The 13,821-nt window shown below is 38.6% G+C and overlaps 1 non-coding gene across 1 annotated transcript; it reads right to left on the bottom strand.

Annotated features, from left to right (window-relative positions):
• Window positions 1-9,152: 9,152 nt before the first annotated feature.
• LOC112510607 lies at window positions 9,153-9,258 on the bottom strand. The gene has a single exon (XR_003068985.1). It is a non-coding gene; the product is annotated as a small nucleolar RNA R71 (small nucleolar RNA).
• Window positions 9,259-13,821: the final 4,563 nt, after the last annotated feature.

Here is a 13,821-nt window from a genome sequence, read left to right as displayed (position 1 = left end):
CCACATGGCTAGGGACCCTGTTCTAGAGGGAACCCCTATTGAAGAAAGCGTGCATACGCTGAACCCTGAACCAACCAACCTCGCAGAGGACATTCTTTCGTCCACTGTCGAATGCACAAACCGGGAACCATATTCTACTCCATCATCCTCTGAAAAGGATGGTAGTTTTATCATAAGAGTCCATTCGCCCAAGGACTCGACACTACCAAGAGAGGCATCCGTTGCCCCTCCATACGTGAGTGAACCACCCAGTCATGCTTCAGAGGCATGCGAGAGAATCACCAAGGCTACGGGTATAGAACACCCAAAGTCTCCACTCGATCCCTCTACCAAATTAGGCTCTGAACCTATTAGGCACAAAATCGACAGAACACCGGTAGGCTCTCCAATTGGGGATGTCCGAGCATCTGGTGGAAGTCCCCGAGATGACAACGCCAAATCGGTCACTAAGGGCGCCTTACATTCCAAGGCTACTTGGTCACCATGTGTTGGTGATCTAGGTTCCCCGAGTGCCTATGTGACGAAGGAGGAGCTTCAAACCTTCACCAAAGAGGTACTCAAGAGGTTGGATGAGTTGAAAAGCTTGTTCTCCTCCTCTCCGACAACAGAGGCACTTACACCTCTCACAGAGGCTCTGAAGGAGTTGACTTCTATAACTTCTGAACTCAAGGCGGCCTTATCAGCCCTTCAGAGCTCTGTCCTCAACAAGGCTGATCTCACAGAAGCCTTCAGCGCGCTGTCTCTCAATCCTTCCTCCATCAAAACACTCAAGACAGAACTGACAGAGGTAGCCGCCCAGCACGCTGCAGACATGATTTCTGCCGGCTACACGAACTACTCCGCCTTCAAGGATGAAATCAAAGAGATGTTCTCCTCTGCGATCACTTTTGGCATCGACTCCTCATCCTCCAGGGCTAACATTAACCATCTAGCCACTCGCAGAGAGCTAGACGCAATGGTTGAGGCCCTCAAAGATACCGTGCAGAAACACCATGACCATCTTCTCAAAGAGGCCCGAGCTACTAACGAATCCATCAGAGACTGCACAAAGCAACTCGTCAAAGAAGGTCACTCATTCCGAAACAAAATCTATCGTTGCGTCTCTACCATGAAATGGGCCACATAGATTGATATCAACACCGCCACTCTGAATGCTGAAATGGTAATAGAGAAGATGGAGAAGGCGGCCTCCAGAGTACTCATGCGCTTGAAAAAGGCTCCCTTCACCTCATGCAAGGCAAAGGCTACTCAAATCCATGATGATCAGGGAGGCAATGACCCTGATCGTCATGAGGGGGAGAAGAAGACAAAGCCAAAAAAATCAACCTCTGCCAAACCACTGAAAATAGTGGATAATGCCGTAGCCCTATTCTCCAAAGAAAAATCTCCAGAGCCTACAGGGAAAGGTAAGGGTAAAGTGGTAGAGGCGTCGCCAAAGAAAGGGTCTAGCTTTGAGACACTGGAGGAGATTAATGAAGATGAATATGACGACCCTGATCTGGTTCAAGCCCTCAAGGCTTCTCTGGCAGAGGCTCGGATGAAGCAAGGAAGAGCTCCCATCCCCAAAGTCGGAGAAGGCTCTTCCAAACTAGCCAAGATACCTGAAGAGACGTCCACGGGTACGTTCGACGCTCTGTTAGGAACAGTCAAGCCAATCCTACCAGAGGGGTCTACCCAGAGGCCAATACTTGAAGAAGACACTAGAACGCCAGAGTCTGTCACAGTGGGGAGGGTCTCTGAAATTATTGATTCGATGAACAAGATTCCTACGCAGAGGATGCGTACAGAGCCCGTAACCACTGTCGAAGAGATTCTGCGGTGGCATTACTCATCCACGGACACAGAGCCCCCATACAATCCAGAGCTAACTGGCATGCCCTCTGTCGAAGCAAAGTTTCACTTCTCTAAACTCACCAAGCCACCAGTGCAGGTCTTCTCAGAGCATGTTATTTGCTCACTAGAAACCATCTCTCCGCACACCGTGCTGAAGAAGACCGTGCTGTACACTTAATATACGGTGAAGAGGGATGATGGAAACGTCTACACTTTTACAGATGTTGACCTCCACAATCTGTGCGTATTTGATCTAATCTTCTTGCACAAGATCCTGAACAAGTACATGGAGAGGAGGTCAAGCTACTCAATTTCTCTCAGAATGCTGATAGAGGTGATGCGTGCCCAAGTCAAATTCTACAGCCAGAAAGACTTCGATATTGCTATGAGGTTGGCCCAGCCAGAGCTGAAGATTACTCCTCCAAAGAACAGACYYATTTGGCTGCATAGGTTCCATCCCAACACTATTATCCACAATCCTATCTTTGGGTTTGTTTTCTTGGACAAGGATGAGATACTAAGATTCTTCGATCCGAAAGAGGCGCATAAGTATTCAACAGAGTCGCTCGAATGGGTGTTCAACTCAGTGGTGGCAGAGGTGCAGAAAGGGAGAATAAGGGCGGATGAAGTAATGGACCTTCTGGAAACCATCAAAATACAAGTCTCATTCAGGGAATGGATCTTCAAGGTCTACAAGACTGTCAAGACTGATTTGCAATATGCTGTAGACGATTATCCAGACTTTGCTGTTGAGTAAACTTTTGTAATAGTGTAGGCCTGCACAATTTTTACTTCTTTCAGTAATGTAAATTTGTGCAGAGGATGAGATAAATCTCCTCTTGTATTTTTCCTTAAGTCAAATCTTGCACCCAACTGTCCACAATTACTTTTTCAATACTTAGTGGGAGATTGTTAGCTCCATTATTCCTATCTTGTAAAAGTATAAAAAAGTATATTGTAAGACTTGACAGAAGGTTAACTCCACAGAAGACAACAGAGGACTAGTGACAGAAGCCGTATGATCGAGCAAGTGAAGAATGGCATAACCTCTGATGTGTCTCATAGAGGTTCTGGAAAATAGTCCTCTGTCAATAGAACATGCAAGTCATTTACAGCAGAGCCTCTGAGATGGCCCACAGAGGGTCTGCGGTTTTCGTCTTCTATGAAGTTTATGTTCTAACAGTTTTAGAAGGTAGTTAGCCGCATGTGCTTCTCACGTGACTAGGGCTTAATCGACTTTCTTTGGACGACCTAGATGAAGACACGTGTCAAGATCTAGTCTCTAAGATCGTTAGGAACTAGTATAAATAGCGGATAGGACATTTGTAAACTGTGTGCTTCCAGTATTGTAATTGTCAAAATTTTCAATTGAATCAATTGAAAAACCTTTGGAGCAATTTTCTTGCATTCATSTTCTTCGTTGRGACTGTGTGTTCTTGGTGTGTTTAGAGTTTCTAATCACTTACTCACTCTATTTTGCTCTTATTAATATTTCCGCTGCACTTCAATTGTTTTAGAGCTTATTTAGAGTATTAGATCAATACCAAAGTGGAATTCAGATCCAACAATAGGCCATAGAGTTGGTCGATGAGGGGCAGTTATCGCGTAGAGCTTGTCCGATGAAAACTGTTATTTTTCAAAGTATTGTTTAACAGTTTCAAAACTGTTACACAATTGAGAATGGTAACCAATATCTTTCAAATTTTGATTTTGAATTGAGGAAAGGTGCGGTTGTTTCTTTGAAAACTGTTGAGATGAGAAAACTATTTCTGAAAGAAATATTGAGATGAGATTGAAAAGTGGATTTAAGAACTGTGAAAGTTCTTGAGATAATGTTTTTGATATAGAACTATTTTGAGGCGATTATTTGCTAAAACTACAGATTTATAAGTAGATTTAATAAGGAAACATGGGTGGCATATCAAGGAGAGGTGTACCATGGGATAAGGGTGGCATATCAAGGAGCGATGTACATTTGGATAAGTGTGGCATTTGTGTGTATGTTACTATTATAGTTGTTCTTGTCACATCCATAAGATACGATAGTTTTGAGTCAACATTTCTTTGTGACATAAGGACTTGAAAATATTGCTCTTATTGAAATGATAACAATGATGTTATTGAGAATGGTAAAATGGCTTATAGCCGGAGGCATAAATTGTCCGTGATTTTGTGATATCAAATATCCTATTTTGATTATTCAAAAGAGTAGAGATTTGAAATAAAACCCGGAGGGTCTTTGGTTATTATCTAATTCAGTTTTCATTTAAGTTTAAAATTGTTTGTATCTTAACAGCTTTTGTTAATAACCAAAAACTCTGGTCTTTGGTATTTCTTTGTATGATTTTGAAGTTGAGACTATAAGCTCTAGTTTGATGAGACTTGAGAGCTTTGAGAGTTGTGTTCCTGATGTCTATGAGAATCTGAGTGGTATTTTATCCTTTGTGGTAAGAATTGTTTTTATAACTTGTAGTTCGTTGTATTACTGAAGTTATATTTATTTAAAGTGGTAGGATGTACAAATGTGGTTTTTATAACAGGTTTTGGTGATCTTCACCCTGTAATTGCAAATAATGGGTTTCCTCATTAGACCTCATGGTCTAACCCTCATTTTGTGTTTTAAAAATATGCATTGCAGGTCCGGCTAGGTCTAGAAATAAGGGGAAGGGGAAAATATGATTATTTTCTTTATGTGCTTAACTGCTCTTTGAAGATCAGCCTGTTACTGGTGGATTTTTGAGAATACATGTGATGTAGAAGAATAATATTTTGGAATTTTTGAGTTGTAATTTATGTATTATAATTTCTTGTACTAGTGGGACCAAAGTGATGTATTTGTATTTCTTAATATATGAAGTACATGTTTATATGCAAAAATGGAAGTTGGGGTGTTACATGCTACTCACGCTCAGCAATAGCCTACTCGCTTTCGATGCTAATGATCTGGTTTACAATGATCTGATCCTTGAGATTATCCTCAATTATTGTTGAAGAGCAAGATTAAACTTTTCAATATTAACCTTGAAGACTAAGATTAAGCTTTTTAGCTTCACATTTGCCATTCAGGGAATTGTAAAGATCAACCGTCAGCATATCTAGTGCAGATAGGCTATCATAGGAAAAAAGAAGAAGGTTCATTCAGGGTACATAACTGAATAGAGGTTGAGAACGAGGAATCACTGGAGGATGATGTCTCAGATGGTTCATCTTTGACATCCTTGGCCATTGGATAGAGATAGGTCATGCCTTCCTCATCTGAGGATGATTGTTCAGAAGAATCAACCCAGTCATGCTCTTCAGTGACAAGACCTTTGCCTTTACGCTGAAGATTCTTCATCTTCTTGTATTTCTCCTTCAATCTTAGGTACTTATTCTTTTAAGGCCTGAAGAAGGATGGGAGTTTGGAAGATAGTGTCATTGTTTTCTTTGACCTGCAATCACTAGCAAAGTACCTTTGCGTTGACAGTTGTAGTAGTTAGTTGAAGCTTTGTCAATAGGGGTTGACTTTGGCTTTTCAGCTATGGTCAACGAAGGAGATCTGCGATAGTTGCTTTTTCTGGCGAAACTCCAAAAAGAGTTAGTTAGAAGGGCCAACGACTCGTCAAACTCTAAAGGATCCGCGTCTGTCAAGTCCTTAGAGTTAGAAAGATCTAATTCAGTGATAGAAACAGAATAGGAAGGAGTAGAAGATAGAAGGGTCAGCTGAAGGGCTATCAGAGATCAAAGGTAACGAAGAGCTTTTCATTTCCATGGAATCTTTTAGAAGATTCTTCTTCAACTGACGTGATTGCTCATGATTAAGCAATATCCCATAAAAAGAACTAAGAGAAGGGGAGGACATGTCCTTGGACATCTTGAGACACATGATATAATTATCCCATGATTTTGGCAAACATTCAAGAAATTTTGTCCGCGTCTCTGAGTTTGAATATTCTTCTCCAACTGTCCTCAAATCAAAGAAGACAATTAAAGTTGTTGCTGTATTTCTGACAAAGATTCAAATTTTCCACAAAAAAACTTTCATATTGTCGTATTAGATTAATATTCCTCGATTCGTGTACTTCAGAAGTACCTTCATATTGAACACAAAGAGTGTCCCACATGGTTTTCGAGGTTTTATGCTTCATCACAGAGTGATAGACCTCCTCAGAAAGAGCAATGGCTATTATAGATCTCACACAAGTATCTAAAGCCATCTTCTTCTTGTCTTCGTCACTCTACTGGTGACGGAGCTTCAGATTCTGCCATTCAGAAATCACGGCAGTCGTAACAGTTGCAAGAAGTGCTAGAGAGATTGTGAACGGAACATAAGGTCCATTTTCAATGTAGTATGAAATCTCAGGATCCACACCTTCCAGGAAGAGATACATCTAGTTCTTCCAGAAACTGAAGTTGTCTTTGATAAACCGGGGAGGTTTGGCAAGAGAGCCATTGTCGTGAAAGTTTGTGCTAGTGTTTTGCAAAGCCATTTTGTAAGAAATAAATTATCTAGAAAAGAAGAGATAATAAAATACTAGTAAAACAACAATACCACACAAAAGCAAACACTGCTCTGATACCAGTTGTTGTTACCTGCCAGATCTACAAGAGTTTATAGGTAACAATTTTGTAGAATGGGGAGGGGGATGAGTACAAACACAATAGCTTTCACCTTTAAAAAAATTATATTGATAAAGAGATCAATACATATTTTTACAGATTGTTTGCGGAAGAGATAAGATACAAAACTTATCTAAACAATCAATGATAACACACAGATTACAAATAGCAATAAAGAAAAGACTTGCTACAAGAAATATGTTAAGAAATATTGTGCTCTTTACTTGTTAAGGTGGAAGTATTTCTCTTAGATAGAGAGTTAGAGGGAGGAGTATCTTCTTGGGTAAGATCTTCAAGACAAGGATGCTTGCGTTTGAGATTCAAAAGATGTTGCTGAGAAGAGAGAACTACTAAGCTATTTATACCTATTGCATTGAATGCAATTTAGAAGGTACAGAGCACGTGGCAAGCTTTAAGAGGTAAGTTTGTTCTTTAATGTAGGTATACAGCCTTTTGGCCATACATGAACAGTCTTCTTTCATAAAGTAGGTAAGTACGCTTGGAGACAAGAGAGTACATCTGTATTGTACTTTACTTTAGGGAGGTATGGTTTTGTCCTTTGTGTGCAGAAGGACAAGACAAAAACTAATCTTGTTCAACAAGATTCATTTGATCACTAACACTGGAATGATGTTGGAGGTATCTTCAATATTCGTTGAATCTTGCGTAGATTTCACACTTGTGTAGACGAATTTGTCATCACTGAAAACCGCTTCTGATCACGAACTTGCTAGTTTCTATCTGCAGCTTCTATCTTCGATATTACTGAAGGATCTATGGTGTGAATTTTATCTTCTTGAAGGATACTGGTCTCCGAATGAATTACAATACATGTTCAGCAATCACTGATTAGATTTTCATACAGACAGATTAACATTCCAAGCTTGCTAACTGAAAATGAAAATCTTTTCTCATCGAGTGGTTTTGTAAAAATATCAGCAAGCTGGAAATCTGTTTGTACGAAGTGCATTTCATCTGACCCTTTTTCAACATGATCTTTAATAAAGTGATACCTGATGTCGATGTGTTTGGTCTTAGAGTGTTGAACTGGATTAGCTGTTATAGCAATAGCGCTTTTTGAATCACAGTTGACAGGGACTTTGTTGAATGTATAGTCGTAGTCTTGTAGTTGTGTCTTCACCCAAACAACTTGTGAACAACAACTGGCTGCTTCAACGTATTCTGCCTTTGTAGTAGAAGTTGAAACACAATTCAGCTTCTTAGAAGTCCAATTGACTAGCCTGTCACCTTAGAACTGGCATGATCCAGATGTCCTCTTTTTGTCCAGCTTACAACCTGCATGGTCAGAATCTATGAAAGTAGTTAGTTCCAAACCAGAACCTTTAGGATGCCAAAGACCCAAATTTGGTGTGCCTTTGAGATATCTTAAGATTCTTTTGACTGCATCAAGGTGTGACTCTTTGGGGTTAGCCTGATATCTTGCACAAAAGCACATTGTAAACATTATATCTAGAATACTTGACGTTAAGTACAATAAAGATCCAATCATGGCATGGTAATTTTGTTGATCCACAAATTTTTCGGATAAATCTGCATCTAATAAAGTTCCAGTTGCCATGGGAGTCTTTATCGAAGAACATTCAGACATGTTAAATTTTTTCAAAATATCTTTAACGTATTTTGATTGATTAATGAATATGCCATTAGGGAGTTGTTTTACTTGAAGACCAAGAAATAAACTTAACTCACTCATCATACTCATTCGGAATTTAGATTGCATTATGTCTGAAAAGTCTTGCAAAACTTAGGATTTGTAGAACCAAATCCTACACCTTAAGCTCTCTTTTATTACTTGTTCACAACATTAGTGTTTAACCAACTCACCACAAATATTTCTTCGAACTCACCATCTGAAATCATATCCTTATTTAGACTTTTAAATAAACTTATATTCCTTTTCTCCATGGACGATATTCGGTATTTTCATCACTTTATTACTTTTAAAAGACGATAGTGGATTAATAAGTGTATACTTGCACCAATCTCCATTTGTTAATAGTCCGAGAGATTTATTTTATATAATTTTCGTCACAAGTTTTTGGCACTGTTGCCAGGGAAATAGGCAAAAGATTTTTTTTGTAAATCTAAAGATTTGATTTTTCTACCATCTTGTCACTTGACTTTAGGTGTGGTGTATGCCAAGGCTACCACACGGGAGATTTTTTAATTGGATTCGGATATTGAGCGAACTTTCAGACAAAGACGAAGAGTGCAAAGAGCATTATTATCTACTCTAACCTCTTCCAATATAGCTGAAAATCCCCTTCCATCGCCTCCCCCACCGCTGAATGACGCTGAAAAAAATAATTAAACTGGCAAACTCAAAAGATGGAGGAATTATGGACTATGCTATTCCTGTTTTTGATCAATTAAACTCAGGGATAATTATACCAGAAATGGAAGCTCTCCATTTTGAGTTAAAAAACCAGTGATGTTTAATATTTTGCAAACCAACGGCCAATTCAGAGGTTTGCCATCTGAAGATCCACATTTACACTTAGAATCATTCATGGAAATAACTGACACTTTCCTTATCCCAGGAGTATCTAACGATGCTCTGAGACTCACATTGTTTCCTTTTTTCTTTAAGGGATAGAGCAAAGTCTTGGTTCAATTCCTTACAACCAGGATATGTGGATTCTTGGAATAGCATGACAGAAAAGTTTTTAAAAAAATATATTCCTCCCACTCGGAACGCTAAGTCCAGAAATGAAATTTGTCTTTTTAAACAAATGGACGATGAGGCAGTTCCCGATGCTTGAGAAAGGTACAAGGAGCTGTTAAGAAATGCCCTCACCATGGCATTCCATACTGTATACAACTCGAGACATTTTACAATGGGTTGAATCTCACTGCAAAACAAATGCTCGACGCTACGTCAGAAGGAGCTTTCACAACTAGTACCTATAATGATGGATATGATATCCTTGAAAAGATTTTAAATAATAATGGACATTGGGCTGATCCACATACACTAGTACCACACAAAATAGTGGGAGTTCATAACATAGATGCTTTTACAGCATTGACGGCACAGATGACTGCAATGACCAACTTGATAAAAAAATTAACAAATGGTCAAGCAGCACAATCTATAGCCACCGCACATGCTCCAACTGTTGAGTCGGTACAATGTGTGTATTGTGGTGGAGGACATCCCTTTGAATATTGTACATCTAACTCCGAATCAGTTAGTTTTGTGGGGAATCAAAATAGAACACGACCGTTTTCCCAAACATACAATCCTGGGTGGAGACAACACCCAAATTTTTCATGGCATAGTCCTGCTTTAAACCAACCAATGAACAAACCCCAAGGGACTTTACTATTTCAACCACATCAACCTCAACACCAAAATCAGGGTCAAGGTCCAAATAGAAAGTAAGTCAGTTCTCCCATCATGCTCATCTGATATTTTTTTCTACATGCATTCAGTGAACCGAAAACACAAAGAAAGATTAGTGGAACCAAAAATTATTTCATCAACATAAACTTGGACTAGAATGATATGACCCTTGACTTTCCTAAGAAATAGGGTTTGGTCAATCTTTCCACAATCAAATTTTTCAGAGATGAGAAATGAGGAGAGTATATCATACCAGGCACGAGGGGCATGTTTTAACCCATAAAGATCTTTATCTAATCTATAAAAATGATTTGGATACTTGGTGTCACACCTTGCTAAAGCGAAAGCACGAAGTGTAACAGGTGAAGGGTTTCACAGCATAAGGTAGAAGACAACACCAACCATAGTAAAGAAGAAAGTTCAAAGGTTTACAATGTCACGGAATTACAATATTTCAAAAGGGAAATAACATGATTGACAAAAAGAGAAAAACGATATGCTTCCACATGATGCCTTCCTATATGCCAACCTTATTGAAGAACACCAGAAAAGCATGCCAAAAAAGGAGGTCTACTACTGAAATAGTTGGTGAGTTCACAAGTTTTTAAAATAATAAGTAAGAAGTTTAACTAGCAAAACAGTTTAATCCGCACAATGGATAATTAATCGGTAGTTTGTAAAGCACAAGGTAAATTGTATGCTTAAATGCTAATGCCACGAGCCCACTACCAAACCTAATGACAGCACACCCCATGACTATATGTTCTATCACCAACATGAGTACTTATATTTCCCACGTCCTACCTCAGCGGTGAAATAAATCCACATGTGTAAGAACCTTCTTTATATTTCTCACGTCCTACCTCAGCGGTGAAATAATTTCACATGTGTAAGACCCTTGATTATTGGTAAAATGCACGTCTAACTCGTCAGTTAAAAGTGGGGTTGTCAAACCAAATAGCGCTATCCATAATTACCAACGGTTCATATAAATGAATTAGTAGGTAGTGTAAGGGAACGGGGGTTTAAGAGCGATAACAAAAGAAAACTCAGGCAAACTAACATAAGCATACACACCAATGTGCAATAACAATAAGAATAATTTAACAATTGGCGTATAATAGAACAACCGGTACGTAGTAATAGTACCAAGCTTTTCCCCCAAAAATAAGAAAATAGTAAATGGGACTGTGAAAACTCACCGAGATATGCAAAAATTGATTCCAAAAATCTACCAAAAGCAACCAAGGTCCGGCCCTACTTAGGTCCTACGAAAAATCGAACTACTAATGAGATTGGAGCCTAGATCTTAAGGTTCCGGTGATGCTTAGTTATTATAAAATGTCGTATGAAAAACTAAATTTTATTTGAGTTATTATTTTATGGAAGAAAAATAAATATAAAAATAAAAAGAAGGAAAAAGTTAATAGATTATTTCAATAATTTAAGGAAGAAGAGGGGTAGACAATTTTTTTATACATGAACAACTCATATTATTTTTAAGTTTTGTTGTCGATTTTTCTGTTATTTTATATGGTTCTTTATTTTCCTTCCAAATCTTTTTGAGTCAGGATGTTTTTACCTAAGTTAATATATCAAAATAGGAGACTTTTGGCATAAGAAACATAAATTTTGAAAACTGATAGGTCCCTCAAGTAGGCCTTATAAGGTCAGCTATCCAGAAGGTTTAGCTGTTTGCGCACTTGTTTTATGTAGGCTGTTTGGAGGTGGAAATCTTAACCTTTTTAGGTGAGACCACATAGGTTTAAAAGCTAACACACATACTTAAATTCCAGAAGAATTTTCAACTTATTTGGTTAGGTATTTTAGATGTTACGGTCCTCCGAAGTCAGTAGTTAGAATCTGCCAGATTGCTATAGGAAGGGGGTATTAAGAACTTGTGTTCCAACTTTTGATTCTCACACACCTTTATTTAGGTCATGATTTATAAACTTTAAGTCTAAATACAAAAAAAATATTATGATAAAAAACTATATTAAATCATCAAAACATGCATGCATCAAGATAAACAAAGTTATCTTGCCAAAAATCCTAAAAATAATCAACAAATGTTGTTATTGAGAAATCATTTGAAATCCAAGCCTTGGGCTCGATTTTTAGCACTTGAAATATGAAATTAGTATCACATGCATGAAGTTTAAAATAGGTATTTTGTTAAACCCCATAATTCATAAAGTGAAAAAGTAATGAAAAACAATAAGTGATGAAGAACCAGAAGACCGATGAAGACATCAAGGCAGAATTGACTAAGTCTGGAGCACAACCAGAGGACCGATGGACGACCAAGTATGCAATGGAAAGAGCATCTTCATCGAACGTCTGGTCAACTACACTTAGAGAATTATCCAGCAATTCATCCAGAAGCATGCGATGAAGACTTAAAGATAAGGATGATCCATCATACCATGAATGACATCTGGAGATGACAAGTCAACAGCTAGATTTCGAGTTGATCTTAATTACTAAAGATTATCCATAGTTTAGATAAACATTATCAGTTAATAGAAGGAATGGACAGGAACCTCCTGCGATCTGTAATGGAGGGTCCTTACATTCCACAAACTCTTGTCCCAAGAGTTCCAGGAACAAACACCACGGCTGAAATTCCTGCCTACTATATGCCCAAGGATGAGAAGAATTGGAATGAAAACGACATGGAAAGAGTAGAAACAGACAAGAAGGCCAAACGATTGATAATCATGGCCATACCCAATGAAATCTTCCAATCCCTCGACGCATGTTCCACAGCNAAGGAASYATGGGATGAACTGGCAAGCCAACTGGAAGGAGGAGCAAAAACGAAGAAAATCGTAGAGCACAATGTCTCAACGAATATACTGATTTCAAGGCCTTCCTAATGAACCAATACAGAAAACATATGATCGTTTTAACACATTGATCAATCAATGTCGTCGAAACGATATCTCCAGAACTAAGGAAGAAAACAACGTTTTATTTCTAAAAAGTCTGGGCAATGAATGGACTCAGCTGTCTATGTCCCTTCAAGCAAACCAGGACCTAGACAGCTGGTCACTTCATGATCTGTATGGAACGCTTGCAGCACAAGAGAATGACATGATGAAAAAGAAGGTTTCCGTTGGTGGGCCTCTTGCCCTTGCTGCCGATGAAAAGGAAAAATCAAGGACCTCTACCAAAGAACATAAAAAGAAAGGCAAGAAAGCATTGGTGGTAGAATCAGAATCTGAAGAAGAAACTTCTGAATTGGATGATGAAATTAAAGCTTTTGCCAAATCTTTGGCCTTGATCACAAAGCAGTTCCAGAAAAAGTTCATCAAGAAACCCTATGAATGAAAAGAGTTCAAGAGGGAAACGTACCAGTCATCGTATAAGAGGAAGCCATCCAAATTTCATCAGAGGGAAGACAGAAGAGATGGGAGAGAAGAAAGAAGAGAAGACAAAAGAGACGAGAGGAAAGAAAACAAGGATGGAAGGAAAAATGACCYCCGATGCTTCAGGTGCGGAAAACTAGGTCATTTTTCCAAAGAATGCAGAGGACGATTGGTAAAGGATGCTGACTATTATAAGAACAAATACAAATATAATTCCAGAGAGCGAAGCCTGATGGCTGAGAAAGAAAATTGGGTGTCCGATTCTTCGTCAGACGATGAAGACAAAGCACTCATCTGTTTGATGGCCACGACCAATGCAGAATCCGCCCACAACTCTGATGATTAGGTATGTGAGTCTACCTCTAATGAAACCAACTCTGCCCCATCGGAGCTAGAGTTAAGGGTAATAAAACTTTCAGAGGATTTCCTCAAATTAAAAGAAAATTTGAACTTTGAAAAATTTGAAAGATTAAAAGCGGAAAAAGAAGCAAGTTTCTACAAAAGAGAAACTGACCTTCTAACCGAAGAAAAAGTTGAACTTGCAAAGGAAAAGACTCGCATCAGCACACTTAAGAAATCAGAGGAAGATAAACTTCTGGAATTAAACAAACGAATAACTAAGGACCTAGAAAAGAAAACAAAGGCCTTAAA

The sequence above is a fragment of the Cynara cardunculus genome (assembly GCF_001531365.2).
Source record: "Cynara cardunculus var. scolymus isolate 2C chromosome LG 3, CcrdV1, whole genome shotgun sequence".
NCBI classification, from domain to species: domain Eukaryota; kingdom Viridiplantae; phylum Streptophyta; class Magnoliopsida; order Asterales; family Asteraceae; genus Cynara; species Cynara cardunculus.
This window is presented reverse-complemented; position numbering and strand designations above follow the sequence as displayed.